Genomic DNA, 18,229 nt, shown 5'->3' on the forward strand with positions numbered 1-18,229 from the left:
GTCTGAAATATTGCTGAGTAGGGGCAGCAGGAGCTGGATCTTAATGATTTGCCCCCTCCCAATCATTTGGGTTCATTGATTTCTCTAATTAAATATGCGTTCCACTTCACCATTATTCCCAATGATCGCATTTAATCTCAATGACAGGGCAGAGATACGAGGGCCTTTTCTTACAAACTGCTTTTGCAAGCCCTGCTGTTCTGTGGGGGCTCTTGGATGCCTCCAGGTATTTGTCCAGTGCTGTTTGGCTACATCCTCCTTTCCTCATTGAACTGCTTTCCCCTGCATATTCAGGCCTCTCTTCCTTTCAGTTGAGCCTTCCAGCTTTGCTGTATAGGGCTGGGGCTGCAGTTCTGTCTGACAGTCGTGTATGTAAAGCTGATTTATTTGGCTGCTGTGGCTCTGTGCCAGGGAAGAGGCCATCTGAATGGTGAAGCTGTTAGGAAACTAATTGCATGATGGACTGCAGTTACAGGAGAGTCTTTGCTGTTTGCTTCATCTAATCACATTTGCTACCAAGGATGTCTCTTGTTTGCCCCTTTTCCATTGTATGAATTGGAGGAATACCAGGTTTACACAAGGGATGGGCTTGGTTGATTTGTTCCCAAGCCTGTATCACTGTCTTGTCAGTCCCTTCATTTGTTAAAGAGACAAAAATACTGTCACTGCTGTGAGTGTTCCCTTGCTTGCTCATCTCAGACTGGGAGGTTTTGAACTTGCCAAGCTCTAAGTTCAGCACTCCTGTTTGTTCTTCTTGTGCTGATGAAGTCACTAATCTCTAAATGAAGGGCAGGGAGCTGTTTGGGTTAGCAATTTCATCATCTTTAACAGAGAAAACAGAAAGCTTTGCAATACAGGTGGGTTAACAAGAAAAAGATTTCCCTCTGCCTTGCTTTCAAATGTCTTTCTGAATGGTAAGCCTGAACTGAAACCTTGGGTTGCAAAATAGCAGCCCATGGAAAGAGCAAACTCTCGGAAGAACTCAGTGCCACCAAATCACCTTCATGTAGGCCATGCTCCATTTCCTTGCCAGCAAACACCCTCGTTAGGCATTTAGATGAGAGAAAAACAGCCATGCTACTGCTCGTCTTCACTGTTTCTACTCTGGGAAGAATGGTAAATGGTGGGCCTACTGATAAGCTAAGAGATTTCCACCCTCAAACCACAGCTCCCTTGGGACCAGTGCCAGCCGCTCCTCCCCAGTAGCCCCAGATTGCTACTCTGCTTGCATGGCAACATTGATGCTGTTTCCATGCTGCTGGTGATCACAGTTTCCATTTGAGGGGTTTGTGTTCATCCTCCTTATGGCTACCAGGTTCAAGTCAACATTGACTGCTACCAAACGAGAGAAAATTGAGGTGAAAACTCTGAGTTTCTCCTGATTCCACCATAAAACTTTCTCCACAGCCAGCACCCACCTCCTGGGAGATGCATGCTGAAGTTTGAGCCCAGACCACACACTGGCACAGGGGAATGATGGCAAATGCTTTATGCATATTTTGCTGACCCCTTGTACGAAATAGCTTGAGAACACACACTTATTTAAGTCACTTTCAAGTAACCTTTACCTGTTACATGTTTCAAATTGGATATGTATCACTCAGCTTTTCATTCTTAGCTAGTGTTACTCTACTTTTTCCTTTGCATAAAACAGAGTTGATCTGCTGGTGCTTTCTTTTTGAGGCCAAGGGAAAGTCTTCCATCAACTTCACTGAGCAGTGAACCAGACGTGCTAAATTTCAATTGTCAGGGCAATTTCCTCCCCTCTTTCATGCTCTCAAAGGCCAAAGGCATATTGGAAGGTGTGTGCTTGCAGCAGTCTAACTGAGCTCTAGGAGGTGTTCCCTCTCAAAGCCAAGAACTTCAAATGGGAGCCTGCACCCAGTGGTAACAACCAGCAAGCAAAGGGAAATGACAGCTGGAGCTCAATGCAAAAAGTCAGTCTGACAACTTTGCTACATCCCCTCAAAGAACTCAGAGAGAAACTCTTCTCAGATGAAATCTTATTTACAACCGCCAGAGTTCTCTCTGCAAGGACAGAGTAATTTTTAAAGCAAGATTGGGTACAGATTTCTCAGTCTCCTAAGGTAGCCACTAAGAGCTCTGAGACTTCAGCAATCTCAGGATATTGCAAATTTCTATCTAGTTCCCTCATTAATGAATTTCAGCCCTGGCTTGAGGAAGTTCAGTCAATACATCACCTTAGATCTTCTCCATATACTTCCTCATGTAGGAATCTGCAAACCTTGTCAAACCCCAGGCAGTCATCTTTCCTTTGCAGGACCACACTTCTCAGCAATAAGGGGCAGGATGACTCTGGAAACAGAAACATTTACAAAACAAGACAGCTTTGCAGAACTTTTCAGAACTTGGACTTCTGAGTAGGAAAGGTTTAGGGAGTTCGGGTTTCTGGGGAAAGTGGAAAAAAGTAAATAATTAAAACAGGATGATGAGTAGAGACTTACTTTGATATAACAAATCATAAATTTTAGCAGAGAAGCAAAGTCTGGTTGTCCTTGTGATATTGCACATCAATAAGCCAGGACTACTCTGTGATATTCTGTACAAACTAAAACTTATTTGTCTCTCCTTGCCCCGAATTTTTCAACTCAGAGACTTCAGATTTGACAAGCAGGAAAACTACAAGAAAAAGCTAGATCAAGATGAAACATATATGCTGCCTGGTCAGATGATGGTAAGAGTAGATCTAGGCTTTGTGGACATTCAGAACATTGTAGAAACACTGCAGAAAAGAACCAGTGTCCATGTCACTGCACTGGTGGTGGCTTTGAAGAGATCGGGTTGCTGTAGCAGATTTCTTCTACACAGCGAGTACCAGCAGTACAAAATGCACGCATGTACAGAAACCCATTTTCTGTTTTTTTTTGTGCATCTCCCTCTAAGCCCTTGCATAGTTTGAGCTGCACATCCTCCTCACATACCACACTCCCCCAAAAGATTAGCCGTGCTTATCTCGTGTGTGCCTGGGGAGCATGCGCGGTGAGCCTGGGCAGGGAGTTCTTGGCCAGCCCACAGACATTTTTCTGGGTCCTCCTTAAAAGCAATTAGCAGCTTTCCCCTTTAACTTCAGAGGGCAAATTCATCATGGAATAACTTTCCTGCAGTCGGTACAATTAGCAGGAATGCGTTTGACCCCAGCTTCACCTTTTCCGAAATGCAGTTCCTGGTACAAAGTGTTGCAGGGCTCCTGAGAGTGACATGTTATGAGTAACTGGATGTCAGGATCATCGTGAGAAAACAAACAAATCTCCAAATAACTGGAAAGTCCTGAACCAGAAACTGGCATAATAAAGTAGAAATAATTTCTATCTTCTCCTTGTTACTTCTCCTTTCTCATAACACAAAACCAGTGCAATGTACCACAGCACTCACCCCAAACATGTTCCGTTACCTATCATATCTTATCACTGCCAAAAATTGTGGTTTTATGGCTGCTGCATCGAGGAAATGTAAATATCTACTTTCACAGAGACAATGACTGAAACACTCCTCCTCAGTGCCATGAAGAAAGTGAACCTTTTGTTTCATTCATATTTTTCTTATACAGCTTGATATTTAATTCTTTTTTCCTAAGGAAACAACAACAGGAATCTGCCTAGGCTTATACTGCTCCTCAATTCATATGTAGAAAAGAACCCTCTATCTCAGAGCTAGGAGGCTGGGATTCCTAAGTCAGAAAGAAAGTCCTGGACATCCACCAGACCAGCAGTGCTGGCACGTGACACTCAATCTCAGCTGTGGTGTACTCTGGACACAATATTCTTATTTCTTGAGAAATATAACACACACTGCCCTGCACCTTCCATGATGTATGTACCTCTCTTTTCCATGTCATACATGGTCTAATCCTTTTCCTTGAGTATCATTTGCACAGTAATCCTTTTCCTTCTGTGACAAAACATCAGAACTCCTTTTCCTCCACTGTCACTTGTAGAACAATCCCTTACTTCTAGCAGCATGCAGGCAGAAATCCTTTATCTTCGTGCCAAACACAAAATGATCATCTCTAGCTTGCTTCCAATGTGTTTGACAATGCAACCCTTATGCTCATTCTATGAAGAACACACCACAGTCCTTTTATTCCCAATTTATCCAAACACAACTTTCATCTGACTGTTGCACAGTATGAAATACAGTAGTGAAAAATGCAAAGTCCATTGCAAATAAAAATGCTAATAGAGCCCGAATTTTTTAAAATTCTGTTTTAAAACTTCAACTTCTTCAAATATTTAAAGAGTGAGACAAAAACAAGTATAGAGATATTCTAGCATTACTTTTTTTCCCTTTTGCTTCCCTCTTTATCAATGACATCATGAAAAACAATCATGGGAAGGGGAACAGGAAGAAGATAGAAATTTGGCTGTCACTCAGAACTTGAACCCAAACTCAGTCTTTTAAATTACTTTGGCTTGGGTACTTCACATGTGAAAGATTATTTTTTTTTAAGCTAAAAAATGTTTTGGCTCAACACACACCCCACCTGCATCAGACCAGTTACCAAAGCAAATCAGAGTGAGAAGACAAGAGAGCAGTGACCAGGACTGCCAGTGTCATCAACTGAACAAGTAATTTAGGCTGCTTTACCCTGAGCCCTATCCAAACTCAAACAGATACCTGCTTAACCAGAACTTAACAGGAAAGCCCTACCTGTAGCTGATCCCCTGGGAAGCTGCAGAAAGACGGGCATCTGATGGGGGTTGGGAATCAGCCCCCTAATTTGATAACCCCTGTACACAGCAGCATTGCATTTAGTGATGATTTGCATTTAAAGTGATCCTGTTTATTTATTTTGGATTCCTATTTCCACTCTGCTGCATGCTTTCAAAACAAGGCTCAATTAATAAATGCTAAGTGTGACCTCTTGCAGAACCCCCATTTTAGACCCATTGATTGATTGCCATGGGTTTTGCCTGCTCTTGGGCTGCCATATGTCTGCCAGGTTTGGTTTGGCACTGCATCTTTGGTTACTGCACACAACTTCCTTGTAACAGGACGAGCCATTCCTCCAGGTGCTCCTGTGTCTGTGACTTGCGTTGACATCCTGAGTGGCTGGTGCATTTGAGGTGCAGATTTCCTGTGTTTGCTCCCAGAGCAGTTGTGCTTGCTGCCTTCAGCTCCTGACTGGTACAGCCACAAGGGCTGCTGAATGAAATTCTGGGTGGAAAACCACCACCACATTTCCTGAACAAAGATAATAATTATGGTAATTGTATCGATTTAGCATTTCTTGCCTGTGTTTATGAACAAATGGTGTGAGCCAATGAGAACAGCAGCTTCTTCCCTTCAAATTAAGTTGTGTTTTGGAATAGCAGGGTAGATAGGATATGACTTTTAGTTTGCTATGTTTTCTTCTGCATCTTTTCAGCAGTGCATTGCACATTCACCACAATTCTTCACCTCTACTGTCACTTTTATGGCAGTGTTTTCCTTTTCTTCCTCTTCAGTCATAGGCATGCTAATCTTTTGTGTCACAAGCAGCACAACCCCTCCTTTATATGGGCCTCCTCATGCCTGTGCACAGTCCTGAATTATACAGTTAAAAGAAAAAATAATTTCCACTACAAAATGTAAAACATTGCAAGTTTTGCCATTGTTATTTTTATTTCCATTACCACCAAATCCTGTCTGGACTGAATAATTAAGCAGCTATTTGTGTCATGGGTTTCAATGCTGAACATAACCCATTAACCCCCCAGGAGCAAGGTCCTTGAATTCTGAATAATTCTGGGACTAAGTTGTGATGAATCAGGACTGAGATAAGAGCCATGCATCTCTAAAAAAATCTGGAGCGTGTTCTTGGCACTCAAGGTTTTTTCTGTGTTGCAAGCAGTTTCTGCTCTTCCTTTTTTTTTTTTTTCTTTCCTCATTCAACTGACTGTCATGGGAAATGCAGAATATCCTCTATTTAGAAAAAGTGTTTGCTATAGTTCATTCTATTATTTTCTTATTTTTCCCACTGAAATATTTGTATTTAAAGAGCACCTTACCATTCTTTGAGGCTCATCTGTTCGTATTGCTTATTCTGTGCTTGGAATTGTCATAAATCTCACTCTGGACTCATTTTTCCCTTCAGATAGAGCCTTATTAGCTGTAACTAGTCTTGGACATGCTGATACAGCATGGTTGGGTGGGCACAATCAGTAGCAACATTCCTGGCACCAGTATGAGTGTACTGGCCTGTCTACTTAGCAAGCTCTGGGGCCAAATTGGTCTGTGAACTAAAGGTGGGCAGGTCTCTCCTAATACATCAGCTGCTGCTGGAAGTGAGGGAATGAATGTTTTCTACATAACACAGTCCATTTCAAGATCTTTTCCATAACAGATACTTGGGAGGCAGAATGACAGCTCCACCCAGAGATGCACAGCTCTGCAAAATAATAAAAAAAGAGGTACCTCTGGGCATACACAACACCCTCCCCAGATAAAAATTCATAGCATCATATCATAGTTGGAAGAGATCCATGAGGATCATCTAAGTCTATTTCCTGGCCTTCCACAGGACATCCCCAGGAGTCACACCATATGCCTGAGAGCATTGTCCAAACACTGCTGGAGCTCTGTCAGGCTGCTGCTGTGACCTCTGCCCTGGGGAGCTGTTCCAGTGCCCTCTGGTGAAGAATAATTTCCCGATGTCCGACCTAAACCTCCCTGCTCAGCCTCAGGCCATTCCCTCGGGCCCTGTCGGTGTCAGCACGGAGCAGAGATCAGTGCCTGCCCCTCCTCTTCCCCTCAGGGGAAGCTGTGACTGCAGGGAGGTCTGCCTCAGTCTCTCCTGTCCAGGCTGAACAGACCAGGGGACCTCAGCTGCTCCTCATTTGGCTTCCTCCAAGCCCTTCACTGTCCTTGTGTCCTCCTTTGGACTCTCTCTAACAGCCCAATGTCTTTTTTTATGTTTTGGTGCCCAAAGCTGCCCTCAGCACTGGAGGTGAGGCTGCCTTAGTGCAGAGCAGAGCAGGACAATCCCCTCCCGTGCCCAGCTGGCCGTGCTGTCCCTGGTGCCCCCCAGGACAGGGTTGTCCCTCCTGGCTGCAAGGACACTGCTGACTCACATTCAACTGGCCATCGACCAGGACCCCCAGGTCTCTTTTCCCTGGGCTTCTCTCCAGCCTCTCATTCCCCAGTCTATACACACATCTGGGGCTGCTTTGTCCCAGGTAGAGAATCCAGCACTTGTCTGGTCTGCTGCATAAAAGCAACCTTACAAGTATTTTGCTCCATAATTTCTGTGTCAGCACCAACCATTTCTAAATGGACTGTCCCTTTCTAAGAGATAACCAGCTCTGATCTAAAGACTCTGATGGACAACTTTCCCATATTTGTGATCAGTTACAAAGTTTAGGTAATTGACTGCTTGCTTGTTCTTATGGTTACAAAACACTTATCAGCCCTGTGTATTGGCACAAACCTCCTGTGTAGTCAGAAATGTGGAAAGGGCTTCTTGCCTGAGGAAGGGTGGTGAGAGCAAGCCTTGTGCTGGGCCTGTTACTTCAGGAAATGCAGGCTGTCAGGTTCTGAGGAAGGACTCAGTCTGGGATCTCTGCTGGTCAGGATTGGCACCACCATTTCAGACATGTACAAACTGAGGAAAATAAGTATAGCATTAGAAGAAAATGTTGTGAGAAAATTATTGAGTATATTCAGATATCTCAAAATATATCGTCAGTCCAAATACCAAACCAAACAAACAAATCTTGATACAATCCATTAACATTAGCAATGCTGTATAAGTTGGGAGTAATCACCATCATTTAATGATTGGTTGTGAGACATATTCCAGAATATAGTATATTAGTAGTGAGCTTTGGTTTTATCACAGGAACATAATACCTGCTAGGGACAAAATTCTGAAGAGGGGAAAAGCACAAAAATGAAACAACTGCTTTTCAGGTCACAAAGAATCTTAAGTTTTCTTATAGTAAGTTAACACTTTTCAGAAAAGCATGGAACCAGAACCTGATGATGGATGCAGGATTGAGGGCTGACTAAGGGAATGTGTGAGCATCTGCAGGGGAGGGACCTTTATGTCTTGAAGAAAATTTGGCATTATAGTAATAAAGAGATAAGTTGCCTATGATACCTAACATGAAATAGGATGAGCATCCTAGTGAAGTTTAGACACCTTTGCAATATCCAGAAATAACCTTTTCCCTTTTTCTTCTTCTTTCTTCTTCATTACCTCATTTTTTCTCCCCGAGGAAGAAACAATAATTTAATTCTGATTAATATACAGAAAATCTCCTACAATTGAGATGGTTAACTTACAGTGAAATAATTTATGAGCCACAGCTTTGGCTTAACTGAATGCCTTCTGTGCAGCTTTAGCTTTGCTTTACAGACCTCTGAGAACATAAGACTTCACCATTTAAGCAGGAACTGTAGTTGGTGCTGGAGATTGAAGGGGCCTCCTGAAGTAAGACACTGACCTGTGAAGGACCCACTGTCATAGGAAAACTGCAACAGTGTGAAACCTAGACAAAAACATAGCACAGCAGAAACCAGCTTGCACATCTGTGAGCTGCCTCCAGCTCCTCATAAACAAGAGCTGTAACCTCATTGCCAAAGACTGAAAGAGCCCTAAGAGAGACCTGTTGTTCTACTTGTGCAGGAAGCCTTGCTCCCACTTTCTCCATAGAAATAGCAGGAGTGGAGAAGGTCTGGTAACAAGCCCTGTTCCCAGCATCCCAGCCCACCCACTTGCTAGGGAGGCACTCAGTGGACTTCAGCCACCAATGGTGGCTGAATAAGTGAATCAAAACACTGCAGAAATAAATTAATGGCGTGCACAACACAGGGTGTTAATGGTCAATGGCTGAGGATGACCAAACTTTGTGTACCTGCACATGGCTTGCAGCCTGGGTCACTCTCAGTGGCCTGTGTGCTTGGGGTGAGTTCTGCTATCTTTTGCATATTAGGAGCCAGCTTGTTCCCTGAAGCTGTGGAGGCACGTGCTGCTGGCTGAGAAGGACCTTGCTTCAGCCTTGGGCCATGAAGGCAGGTGTCACACTGCCACCTCTGCTGCTGTCACTGCCATGCTGACCCAGGATGTGGTGCCAGGATGTGTTTCACTAAGCAGGGATGTCACTGAAGCGACTCTGGATTGACAGGCAATAGCTGTCCTTTCCCATACGGAAATGCCACACGCTCCTGAAGGACTGGAGACTGCTACAGAGATCCCTGGTGTTGTACACGACATGCCACAGTGACAGGTTCTCATCTAGCCTGTAGATGTGTGCTTCTCAAGGAGAAAATTACAGTCTGGGGAGGCACTCTGTGGGCTCAGTGTGTACAGGAAACAGCAAACAGAAGAAGGCTGTGGTGCTGGGGAGGAACATGGCACAGTTGCATGAGTCAGTCTGGTATCAGAGTATTAGAGAATAAATTGCACTACCCCCAACCTTAAGGACTGCAGATAATGCACAGCAATGAAGTTTTATCTGTGCTCAAGTACATATTTTTTTATGCAGCTAAAGCTATGTCACAGATGTTCTTCACTAGAATAGATTTTGCCTTTGCTAATCCTGTATTAATCTGCTGGTAGAGCTAGAGCTGCATGATTGCCACTGGGCTCCTTGCAGAGAGGAGCCTCTGGTCACGAAGGGCACAGTTCCTGGGCAGAGCTGCAGCTGGGGTTCAGGTTTGCTGTGCGGGGGAGCACCCCGTTCCTGTTCCCAGTGCGGTGCTCTGCCAGGAGAGGGAGCTAGGACTCTGGGATTCAGGGCCCTTTGATGTTTTCTGTTCACAAACCATGGAGGTGTTACGGCTGTCCAATGTTAATGTAGGCTTTGCTGTGTGGCCGAGTGAGTGTTCAGGGGGCTCATGATTTTCTATGGAGGCCACCTACTGAAGAGGTGTTTGGTTCCTGCTGGAACTCAGAGGACTCTGGTGCTCTGAACTGTGTTTTGAGGCTCTCAGTCCCTTTTTTGATTGCTCTGCCAGGTGAACTCCAGTGGGAGTTTGGTCTGGGTGAGAACAAAGTGAAGCCAACAGATTCTGGAATCATCAGTAGGTTCAGAGCCACTGCTGGAGTGGAGAAGGCAACCAATGGGTGTGTAGCAAGGCAAGCAATAGCTGGGAGGAGGGAAGATTTTTGGTTAAGACTACCATGTGGCAAACAGATGTTGGAAAACATTTCTTTTAACCTAAAAACACATCAGCCTTCTTCCCCCTGTAGTATATGTGTTTCATTTTGAACAAGTAACTGGCAACTGGAGAAAGTTATTAGAAAATGCTCCGTCTATATTCCAGCACTTGCAACAGCAGCAAAATTACCTATTTCCTATTCTGCCCAAGCTTTCTGTCTCCTTTCTTAGATATTGTTGGCCTCAAGTCAAGTTTTCTTAAGTTATGTATCAGAAAGAGAATAAGTGGAGCTCCAACCTTGTTTAAAGTGTAGAAAAGGGAGTTTAAACAAAGCTGGCAGAGACACTGACTCAACTATTATCTAGGTTTTGGATGCGGTTGGGCCTGCTGGTAAAAAAACCAGGAAATAAGTGAGAAAACAACTCTTAAAATGTGAAAACCAGCCAAATCTACAGGGCTCCACTCTGTGTTCAAAAGTCTGTAAGTGCTGATAAAAGAGCGCATGTGATGTGAAAGTGCTGTGTCATTATCACCGGCCCTTTCAGTCTTATTATCGTTTCAGTTTTCTCTGAGTTATGAATTCATATCTGGCAAGGGAAGAGCATGCCAGTGAAATCTGGTAGTGTTTCCTACCTGATTTGAAAGTAAGAACAGAGTAATTTGTTTGGGACAATTTTGGAAATTAGAAGAGCTTCTCAGACAGAGCTGGGCTTTGTTAGCCAGGAAGGGGCCAAGCTAGAGAAAATATTGTTGAATAAAGCACAGTGCGAGCAGACACTGGAAACAGTAAATAGTAAGGGAGGCTCCTTCCTAAGAAATGTATTTTACTGGCTCTGTATGAGTCAGAAAAACCCTGTGATCTGTTGCCCTCGTTGCACATTACTCCGTGGTCCAAGGGGTCGGTTTTGGCTGCTGGTGGCTGGGAGGCACCAGCAGGCACTGCAGAGCACTGGAAAGCAGCTGCTCCCAGAGGAGTGGCCAGTAGCCATCGGGGTGCAGGAAGTGTTGGTAGCTAGGCCCCCAAGTTTATGGCTCTTAGTATTTCTATCTTCAGAAAGGGCTCTAACTGATAAGGATGAATGGTGTGGAGTTGTGCATGCAAGAGCTGTGGTTGTGACTTTCTATCTCTGTACCAGCCAACAAGTTATTATAAAAATAAATACCTCAATGGCAGCAGCAGCATCCCCAAGGGCCTATTTACTTCCACTGGCATGAACTAATTCCTGCAGAGGAGCTCAAGCCAAATCCTGCAGAGACCAGCGGGAATCTCTCCAGGCTCTTGCAAAGGCAGTTTGCACACTGGAGAAAATGCTGGTGCTTGGTCATATTTATTGCCATGTCAGTTAAAACATGTTGTCAGTTAACACCTTCCCTAACACAACATATATTTTCTAAAGCTGAAGGAAAGTGAGCTTTTTTACCTCCTTTTATTCTTCAGGTAGTTATTCTGATTTATTTCTGAAATTGCACAACACACTAAATGCTGGTTCATGAAGTGGCCAGGGATCAATTATTACCTTTTCATGTGCAAACTGATCTTAAGGCATCTATCAATCTCTTATAGTCCTATCTACAGAAGATATGTTCAATTTCAGAAAACAGAAAACATATAAGGGAAGCTAAGGCAGGGTGACATTTGCTTTCCTTGGCTTGCTCTCTAGATGTTTGATGGGTGAGTTTATTATCTATAGTAACAATGAACAAGCCAATACAACCTTTTCAAGGTTTACAGGTGCCTTAATGTAACTTGCTCATTTAATTTGGATCTATAGCCTCCTGAGAAGGGCAGAATATTTTCATTTTCAAGGCCTTATTTAGCCATAAAATGTGTATCCCTTTAGCTAAGAGCAGATCTATGAATTTCATTTCATTTGGTGACAGGAGAAATAGCGATGTATGTATCACCCTCTCAATACCTGCTATTAAAAGGTGTGTGTTTCATGAAGAAACAGTGTGTTCCATGTCATAACATCTTTCATGAAATATAATTCAGGGCATTTGTAGCATAACTATTTGAAAAGTATCAGTTCACTCTTATTTCAAGAGTGTGGGGAAAATACAAGCCCCTTTTGTGGCTGGAGCTGGCCATCTGAAAAATTAGGATGGATTTTGCTGGCTCCAACAAAGCCAGTAGGAGAATTTCTATGGCCTCAATGGGGCCAAAAATTCTCCTAGATTTCATACTATTATAGATATTGTACAATTTAGCCACCAAGGTCATTAAAATGCTATAATCCCTCGTGTGATACATGATGGGGTAAAAGCACTTACAAAGGTATTGCTTTCTAAACTGGTGTAATTATAGTGGTAATTCCCAGAGAAGTATTGCAAATGCATTTCCAGTTCCAGTTTCTCAATTTTTTTGTCAGTGTTCATTACAACAGTGATATGCTTCAGTCTAAATCTTGTTGATGTCCTTCCAGAGGCCACTAAAAACCCTAAAGTAAGTAAAGAAAAATTTACTTGATGATTCTGACTGGCTTCTGAATTGCTGCCTTTTGAGCCCTGTCCCTCAGCTCATAATCTATAATGTTTGCTCTTACACTACACAGACTACTTGCTCCTTGTTTATATTCATCCCCTTACAGTTTGTCTAACTTAAAGAGAATTAGGGAAAAAAAAAGAAGAAAATTAAAGTCCTTGCCACACTAAATGTGGATGCTTTGGGCCGAACAAGCCTGGGACAGCTGTCAATGCTGAGCTGCATTTTCACTCCCTGGGAAGGGTGCAGCTGGGCAAAGCTGCCCTGGGGGGCAGTGGGGGCTGCTTTGGCTGGCTCTGGTGACAGAGCGTGGGCTCAGGCTCAGAGCACAGGTCTGCTCCTCCTGGCAGTGCAGAGTACAGGAAACTTCTCAAAGAAACACTGAGTTGTGATCCCTTCTTTTCCAGTTTTAAGAAAGGAAAGGACATCAGGCCTCTGAATTATGGCAGAGAAGAATTCAAACTGAGATAAACATGAGCCTTGCAAGGGGTGAGAAGAGGGCCTGACTGTTTCCTGATGGTGATCCTCTCAAAAAATTAAGAAAATCAGCTAGAGATAAATAAAATGAAATGTTGTCTTTATGACAAGTGCAAAATGTGATCTTAGGGCCCACTTATTTTTAACCTTGCAGTTGCACCATATTCCTCAATGGCTGGGGATGAGGCACAGAGGTGTTGGAAGCTCTGGTATTTTGGTATTTTGCTTTTCCCAGGGCTTGAAATTAGCTCATGTGCTTTGTACATGGGTGATACACGAATTTCCATCTGCTCTGAAGATGTCTAGATGTGCATTTCTCTTTGCTTCATAAAGCCACCTCCTTTCTACAGCTTAACTAAACTCTCAGATGTTATTTGAACAAAGAAGTGCTGTTCTTTAGGAAGAAAACCAGGAATAAGCCCAGGGTATTTATTCTTTTCCTTTGAGTGTTTCAGTCCTTTGACTAATGCTGTGCTGACAGGATTTCTGTTCCTGGTGTGTTGCTACCTTCTTCACAGGTGCTACCAAACAAATACATCATTTTGGGACATGATTTCTTACAACTGCCTGGCAAATTGCAGTGATGCTGTCAACTCATTCCTCACATGCTTTTATCAGACAGATACCAGACTAAAGACTAAATGAACAATATCTACTTTGATCAGATACAAGATTAAACATCAAATGAACAATACTTACTAGGCCTAGATTTGAAATGGTCACTGGGTTCACTGTAGTTTTACATCTCCTCATTAGCCCCTGGAGGCATCCAGTCACCAACAGAAAACATTGCAACAAGGAGCTTTGTGTCTTCTAACATAGAAGGAAACCTGCAAATAATAACATTTTGATTAAATACATCCCCTGAAAGCTGATGATGTCTCAAACAGATTGCCAATTTGGACTTTCAGAAACCATGCAATTCAGTGTTTCTTAAGAATGAAAAACATACATTTACATCTCACAATTTCATACATTCTTTTTTAGTAAATAAAACCAGGAATTTCTACTTTTTCTTTAACAAGAATTTTGATGATGTTTAGCACATATATATAATACACAAACAGTCTACAAAATCCATGTTTACAGCTTTTTTGAAAGTTAAAGAGACATAGAGGTGAGTGTATATAACATTGACCTGAGATTCAAAGTGCTATCACCATGCTCCCACCTGGCTGGGAAAGACCCAGTTATTCCATAAGGTTTTGGCTTTAATTGTGGGGTTTATTTTTTCTTTTTGACTTCAGGTCTTTTGGCTGGCATAGCTAAGAAGCCCCCAGAGTCTAGGCCAGGATCTCCAGTATTCACCCAGGGGGTGCTGCAGCCCTTGGTGACTTTGACAGTTTATACCACGGTACAGGGGACACAAGACAGGTTTAGCAGCTGTGCTGGCCACGTAGGTGAGCAGAGCACAAATCGAGCCCTTTAACCAAGACTTTATGAAACAGAGGGATGTCACATATTTCACTGATATAAAAGGGTTCAAATCTCCCAACTGGTGGCTTTGGTTGCTATAATAAAAGTTATACTAAAATTAGTACCTGATATATATATCTCTATATCTATATATATTTTTTTTGTATGATAAATAGCTTGATCAGTTCTATGAGAAAGAAAGGAAACTTGATAGGACATATAATCTACTGGGACAGCAGGGACTCTCTGTAGTTACTCATGTATCTACATGGGAAACAGGAAAGCAAGAAAATGTAGTGCTTCAAGCATATTCTAAACATATTGTGCAGAAAAACTCTCTCATCACAGAAATCAAAAGGTTTATAACTGGGAGAGGCAGTGCCTGTTCTGCAGTGACAGTTTCATGTTTATTTATTCTAGAAAGAATAGGAAGGAGATACTAAAGTAAAGACAGGATAATTTTATTCCCAGATCAAATAAAGGAACACAGAGTGTGTTCTCAACAAAGTGATTACTTTAGGGGGAACTAATACAATGAATGTTATTAAATTAAACAACTTTTTATAGGGCATCTCACATTAAGGATTTTAGTGTAAGTAATATTTCTGTCAGGCAAAATGATGCAAGACAAAACAGCTTTTATAGAGATATTCCTTAATACAAATATTCCTGTAAAAATGTAGTCTATCTAGTATACTTCTTCTTTAGCAAATTATCACTTCGCTTAACAGCTCTGAGAAACAGGGATGTCAGGAGCAAGGATAACTATTCTCCTAGATGATTAGGTGCCTGAAATCTTTGATTTTAAATTAGCTTTTAGGAGCTAGTATACATAAAGCTAGTATACATATCTGCTCAGCACAGATAGCTGGGAGAAATCCTCAGCTCCATAGGAGCTGTCTTCAGTGCAAATCCCAGCCTGTCTGCCCTTCCATCGCGTGGGAAGCCTTAGGAGCGAACCCTCGCAGGGCTGAGCGTGAGGTGCAGCTAAGCTGGATTTTTTACAGAAACCATGCTTTCTCAAAGCATTTACTCACACTGGCTGTAGCAATCAGAGCTAAGAATTGTGGACCTACTGCTTCTTTTCCTATCCTGAAAATGGACATCCGTATATCACCACACTTGAAGACCTAGAGCTATGTTTTATTATCCTAGAAGCTGAGAGGTCTCAAGGGGTAATTATGTATAAAATGACTAAAACATCTTGCCTCAGGTGCAGAGTTCTGGAAAGCCATGTCTTCTCTAAGGGTCGTGAGAGTGAGATGAAAAAGCCTGACTGCATCGTCTTGTATTGTTCCCTCCAGTGCCTTTGCTAGTAATTTATCAAATCTGTATTTATCTTAGCATTTATATATGGCTCCCATTGCACCACTTTGCAATATTCAATTCCTTTATTCTCACAAGGGCCCTATCTGGTATATTCTGCATCACATCTCATGCAGTCTTGAGGAGAAGGATCATAGCAACAGAAAATGACAGGAATGTAGTCCCTTTTACCTGTTTGCTACCTCAATCCCTAAATTCTGGTTTGATGCTTACTACATAGGGCTTCTGTCTCTCATGTGGGAAATGTGAAATGAGTACGAGGGAACTGAGTTTGTTTAGAAATATGAAGGGCTCAGTGTTGTCCTCTATTTTCTGCTACTTTCTTCCAAAATATTGAGGACTTTTCAGGAGCTAGAGAATTCACACATCATGTCACTGCAATTATTTGGTCAAGGTCTATTGCTTTTATTATTCAGGAAATTTGACCACAAAATACACATGTGCTTTTTGTGCTGGGGTATAATTTTATTTTCTTAAGGCACTTGCTGAAATAAGACCTGCATGTTTTAACTCAATTTTGTGTTTTAATTCTTTTACTTTCTCAATAAAAATCTAAACCCTGCCCCCAAAAATTCTACACAAAACAAAGAAGCAAAACCCAACAAATAAATAAATAAATAAATAATCCCCTCAAATATTTTTTTTCTTTGTATTATGAAGGATTTCTAAATGTTTTAATCCTTGCTCTGACTTCAGTGGTCATATGTGGAGATAGTAGAGAACTCTTCTCCAACCCAACTCTTCTCTGGGACAAGAGATTTTGAATCTCTGTGGTTCCTGAAGTACCAGATAATCCCAGGAAAAGGCTGTTTGGGTTGGGTACAGAACCAAGGGCAAGTTGTTGGGCGAGGCAGTCTCTGCCTGTTTTCTTTATAATTCTTCCAAGGAAGGAAGCATAGCATATGCTGTTAGCTATTTATTCTCATCCTGGCTTCACAGAATCATAGATGGATGCAGGCAAGTGACACATGGAAAAACAGGACTGGAGAATTCTACTGCTCTAGGAGAGGTTAAGTGGTAAAAGTACTATCCAAGAACAATGGAGGATACATTTTGTATGGAAAATATATTTCTGGTGGGCCTAGACTCAATAATTAACCTTAGAATTCCCCATGTTTTTATTAGCAAAGCACATTACCTTTAGTGACAGCACTTACATGTAATGTCAGATCCTGCTGTCAGAAACCACCTGTGCTGACTTGAGTGGTTTATTGGTCACTTGCACAAGCTACCAGCCAAAGTGCAGTGGAATAATAACACAGATTATGAGAAAGTCTGCTAGAACTCTTTCAAAAAGTTAGAAAGTTACCTACAAATATGGAAAAGGAGGTGCAAGCTCTGGCACTTTCATGTCTGACCCTCAAACAGCCATTCTCTCCCTGCTGATTTGATAGTAATTCAAGTTTTGAATAATACATTGGAAAGACTGTGATCTTGAGGACTTGTTACAGACATTTTCTCAACAATCCTAATCCAGACTGGAGGCTGGAGGCTTTGGCTACAGGCTAATTGTTGATTCTTGTTTACCCTCTGGGCACTTTTCACAGTTCTGGCAGAAAAAACAGCCTTGAAGTGTTTGTAAAATATGGAATACATTTGCTTCGTAGCAAATGAGAAACGAGTCCCAAAGTCTTAATGCTAACATTGGTATGAATGTAAATTTAACAGACCTGCAGTTTTTCCTTAACAGCCCTCATACCATCTCTTTGTGATTCACAAGAGAAAAGAACCCTTCAATAAAAAATATTTTAACCTTAGAACCACGGAAAGAACTATTATCATCCTGTGGAAGAAAGAGCATAAATTCAGTGTTATTTTCCATTTGTTTTCATTTTACTTTTCACACATAACAATATAAGTCTTCCCATCACTCCTGCTATTAACATATGGAAAAGTTCAACTGCAGAATTTGCCCCAGTGACGAGGTTCTTTGACTTGTTCTAAACCACAAATGGTAATGCCCAGACTGCCAAGAGGTATCGTTCTTTCATTTATGAATGTACATTTATGAATTTCTGGGATACTGAGCTGCCTCTCACTACGTATTTTGAGATAAGGACAAGTGCTGATGAGACTTAAACCATCCTCTTTGCAGACTTTGTGTTAAGGGGCTTGCAATGCATATAAATACTTTTATTATAAATAAATGCACCAAAAAGTGTATTTAAAACAACCCTAATATAACACATTGATTTCACATCTTGAGTCTTGTTTGAATTCAAATTTAAACATGGCAAGTGAAACTGGATAAAACACTTCTCACCAGCTTTGTAGTTTTAGGGAGATTATTTAATTTACTGTGCTGGGATTTTCTCACTGACAAACCTGAAGGAGTTCAACGAAAATGATAGACTACCAAATAGCCAGTGAAAATTTCTTCATGCCAGGTAAAGAATGGACATAAAGAGTTTATTAACAGGCTTCAGG

General features: G+C 41.9%; 1 long non-coding RNA gene across 6 annotated transcripts in view; it reads right to left on the reverse strand.

The window, feature by feature from the left end:
• LOC135306432 (uncharacterized) overlaps window positions 1-18,229 on the reverse strand; it is a 327,734-nt gene that overhangs the window by 7,288 nt on the left and 302,217 nt on the right. For all 6 annotated transcript variants that reach the window (XR_010367252.1, XR_010367249.1, XR_010367250.1 and 3 more), the window contains 3 exons: window positions 13,760-13,890; window positions 7,427-7,600; window positions 2,202-2,316 (listed from right to left, as the gene is read on the reverse strand). This is a non-coding gene — a long non-coding RNA (uncharacterized LOC135306432). The remainder of the gene's footprint in view (window positions 1-2,201; window positions 2,317-7,426; window positions 7,601-13,759; window positions 13,891-18,229) is intronic.

This window comes from Passer domesticus, chromosome 8, assembly GCF_036417665.1.
Source record: "Passer domesticus isolate bPasDom1 chromosome 8, bPasDom1.hap1, whole genome shotgun sequence".
NCBI classification, from domain to species: Eukaryota; Metazoa; Chordata; class Aves; order Passeriformes; family Passeridae; genus Passer; species Passer domesticus.